This window comes from Triticum dicoccoides, chromosome 4A, assembly GCF_002162155.2.
Source record: "Triticum dicoccoides isolate Atlit2015 ecotype Zavitan chromosome 4A, WEW_v2.0, whole genome shotgun sequence".
Classification (NCBI taxonomy): Eukaryota; Viridiplantae; Streptophyta; class Magnoliopsida; order Poales; family Poaceae; genus Triticum; species Triticum dicoccoides.
The window spans coordinates 297,227,718-297,232,328 of NC_041386.1; positions in this window are offsets into that span (position 1 = coordinate 297,227,718).

Below are 4,611 nucleotides of genomic sequence, written 5' to 3' on the forward strand. Positions count from 1 at the left end.
CGCTCCGGCGGCCACCGCCTCCGACACCGACCGGCCGCCGCCCGCCACCGGCGTTCGCCGCCTCGGTCGCCGTGTCCACCGCAGCCAGCCGGCACCGCTCCGGCGCCGCGTCGCCCCAACACCTCCTCCGCCGCCTCCTCGTCGCCGGCGAGCGCCTCGGCAACAGCAAACTCCGGCGAGCATCCTCGGGCGCCGCGCTCCGCTACTGTTCCGGCGAGATCCGGATTGGGGCTACAGTAAACCCTGGATCTCAAGGTTGACTTTCCCCCTCTCCCTTATATTTTTTGCGTTTTTCATCATGACGTAACTCCGCATTCGTAACTCCGTTTTGAGCGTGTAGCATATCAAAATGTTTGCCTCAGAGAGTACATCATTTCATCTCATTGCATCATTTTCATTTGAGCTCATCTTGATACCCGAAATGCTGTTGGAAGTGGGCTATATAATATAATTGTCAGATCTGTTTCATCAAATAGCTATTTGTCATTTTTTCCATGATTAATGTGTGCATGATATGCTCCTGAGCTCTACATGTGTTTTGTTATATGCCATGCCATCTTTACATAGGTGCTTACCATGTATTTTTTTGATATGTGTGGTGACTAGCACAAGCTTGCAAAGTAGTGCATTCGTTAATGCTGATTTCAGGGACTTAGAATTTCACTAAGTCCTTGATCTGATTTTGTCAATATGCCATATGTTCATGTTGTTTCCTAGTGATCCGTGCCTCTTTTGAGGATGATCAGTAAGGATAATTTGTTAACATTGTGGTGATCTATTCACCCATGTCTTTGTTTGCAATTTTGGAGCAACCTAGCTTGAGTCAATCGAGCTCTACTTTTGCTATTTCGTGATTCCTGGCAGATTGTTGACTTGTTAGCGATTTTGCCGAGGATGTTGTTATTGATCCGTGCATGCAATGTTGTTGTTCTTGCCATGTCTATCTTCTATGATATGTATTCTTGATGGGTGTATGCTTATTTTGTCATGCCATGCTCCGTAGTGAGTGCATCAAGCTCGTGAACATGCCTACTCGTTAACAGATTTGCATGCTCCAGTTTTTCACCAAGTTTGTAATCTGATTATGTTTTTGCCATGTTCACATGCTTGCAAGTGTATTTTCTGATCCCTTTTGGCTCAAGGTCACTAAGGAACTTTTGTTAAGTGCTTGGAGTAGCTCCATGTCATGCCTTGCTTTGCCATGTTTAGTTCTTGTAGCATATAGTTTTCATGCTCCAAAGTGTGCTACCTGATGTTAAAGTCCAGACTTGTGTTAATTTCACTAAGTCTGAAACCTGTTATCGTTTACATTTTTGCCATGCTTGTTTGAACCTGTTAATGGATGAATTGGCCGTAGCTTAGTGTTCATCTTTTGTCAAGAATCATGAGTTGATCCCTTCCATGGATTTTGTTGTCATGTTTGAGTGCTGTAGCATATTTATCTTGATGCATTTAGATGGCTACTTGATGTTTATCGCAGACCGGTGCCATATTTGTTTTGCTTGCCATTTCCAAACCATGCATCTGATTCTGGTGACCTTTATATCGATTTAAACCGAAATCACCTCACCTTTCCAGTGGCACTCTTGGATTTTCAAGTTGAAGCCATGTTCAATAATTCCTTGTCAAATCTCGCATATGCACCACATATCGCATCCCGCATAGCATACCATGTTTGCATCATGTTGTTGGAGCATTGCACGTGGTTGATTGTGTTCCTTTTGCTTGTTTGTCTTGTTTGGGTAGAGCCGGGAGACGAGTTCGCTAACGAGGAGCCCGTTGAGTTTTCTTATGAGGATCAAGTCAACTATGACAACTTTGCAGGCAATATGATCATACCCTCAAAATCACTACTATCTTTGCTTTGCTAGATGCTCGCTCTTTTGCTATGCCTATGCTATGATGCCTACCACTTTCTTTTCATGCCTCCTAAATTGCCATGTCAAACCTCTAACCCACCATGTCCTAGCAAACCGTTGATTGGCTATGTTACCGCTTTGCTCAGCCCCTCTTATAGCGTTGCTAGTTGCAGGTGAAGATTGGAGACCGTTCCTTGTTGGAACATTATTTACTTGTTGGGATATCATTATATTGCCATGTTATCTTAATGCATCTATATACTTGGTAAAGGGTGGAAGGCTCGGCCTCTCACCTAGTGTTTTGTTCCACTCTTGCCGCCCTAGTTTCCATCATATCGGTGTTATGTTCCCGGATTTTGCGTTCCTTTCGCGGTTGGGTGATAATGGGAACCCCTTCATAGTTCTCCTTGATTAAAGCTTTTCCAGCAATGCCCAACTTTGGTTTTACCATTTTCCACCTAGCCTCTTTTCCCTTGGGTTTCCGGAGCCCGAGGGTCATCTTATTTAAACCCCCCCGGGCCAGTGCTCCTCTGAGTGTTGGTCCGAACTAGAGTCCTGTGCAGCGCCCCCTCGGGGAAACTCGAGGTTTGGTTTTAGTTGTATGGAGAGCTCATTTGAGTGTGCCCTGAGAACAAGATATGTGCAGCTCCTATCGGGATTTGTCGGCACATTCGGGCGGTGTTGCTGGATTGGTTTTGACTTGTCGAAGTGTCTTGATGAACCGGGATACCGAGTCTGATCAGAATGTCTCGGGAGGAGGTCTATTCCTTCGTTGACCATGAGAGCTTGTCATGGGCTAAGTTGGGACTCCCCTGGAGGGTTTTGAACTTTCGAAAGTTGTGCCCGTGGTTATGGGCAGATGGGAATTTGTTAATGTCCGGTTGTAGATAACTTGAACCTTAAATTAATTAAAATGTATCAACAGTGTGAGTTACCGTGATGGTCTCTTCTCGGCGGAGTCCGGGAAGTGAACACGGTGTTGGAGTAATGCTTGCGCAGGTTGTCCTCTAGTTTCTCGCTCGCGCTTTTCGTCCTCTTCTTGCTCTCTTTTGCGAACAGGATAGCCACCATATAAGCTAGTCGCCCGCTGTAGCTCCACATATTACCTTGCCTTACCTATTAAGCTTAAATAGTCTTGATCGCGAGCGTGCGAGATTTCTGAGTCCCTTTGGCTCATGGATTACTTCCAAACTAGATGCAGGGCCTAATGACTCCGTTCCAGATGACGCGCTTGAGCTCAAGTGGGAGTTCGACAAGGACTCTCAATGATACTACGTGTCTTTCCCTGATGATTAGTAGTGGTGCCCAGTTGGGGTGATCGGGACCGTGTCGCATGTTGGGTTGTTCTTTTATTTTGGCGTCATAGTCGGGCCATGAGTGTTTGAATGTTGTAATGTTATTTATGCACTTTGATTGACGTGGCGAGTGTAAGCCAACTATGTATCTCCCCTTTATTATTTATATTACATGGGATGTTGTGAATATTGCCTAACTTGCGACATTGCTTTCAATGCGGTTATGTCTCTAAGTCGTGCCTTGATACGTGGGAGCTATAGCCGCATCGAGGGCATGACAAGTTGCTAATCAGAGCCTTCCCCGACCTTAGGAGCCCCACTGATTGATCGTTTTTAGCAGTCGAGTTGTGTTTAGAAAAATGTTTTGAGTCATTTAGGAATTATATATCGGAGAGTTTAGGAATTTTTTTACTTCCTAGTCTCCTCATCGCTCTGGTAAGGCATCCTGATGTATAGTTTTGACTCTTCTCTTCTCAAATTTCACTATTTTTTTAGGATCACGCGGGTATCTTGGAATCGTTCCGATAGTTTTGTGACGAGAACATTGTCTTGGTGCCTCCTGTCAGTGGTTTTGTGGCATTGTCCCGGGGAGTTGAGCTCCGAGGTGTTGTCGTCATAATTTTATTATTGCAGTTCTGGAATACCTGAGTTTAGTACGCCGACATTGAAAATCTCTTGTATGCAGTTCGTTGGTGAGATAACCTCGACGCCACGCAGTACTGGGGCGGGAGTTCGGGAGTATCGCCATAACTTGTATAACGGATGCTTTTCGAAGGTTGAGGTAGATGGTTTCCGAAGTTTTTCTCGGTTATGTGTTGAAGGATGGATACAGCTGGATGTAGGATTTGCTAGATTTGGGTGAGATATTATGCTTCCCCTGTATCCCCAACACCTAATTGCATAACTGGAAAGGTTCAGGAGTTTCATAGGTGGGAATTCTTGTAGCTCTAGTTCTTCTTCCACGGATATTTGGTTTGAGATTGGGATTTCTTACCGAGTATTCGTTCTTGATCCGTACCTTGTTGATTTATTCTCTACCTAAATTCTAAGTGGCTTCTCAATTTATGGATATGTGACCATTTCAAGAGGAATGCATTCGTTCATTTTGTTCGGATGTGAAGACTATATGTTGCAATTTTCATTCCGTTGGATTCAGCTTCATTTTATCTGTCAATGTGCTAACGGTGGTCAACCTCTTCAGGATGGCTCCCACTAAGAGCACCAATCAGAATAAGAATCAAGATCCGCCACCACCTCCACCTCCTCCGGAGGCATGGCAAGCTGTGATGGCCGCAACCAATGCAAACACCCAGTTGATCATGTAAATTCTCCAAGAGCGCAATCAAGCGAACCAAGGCAACCAAGGCAACCAAGGCAACAATCAGAATCACTTTGCTACACTCAACTAGTTCCTTGCTAACGGGCCAAAGACTTTCAGCAATTGTTTTGAGGCAACT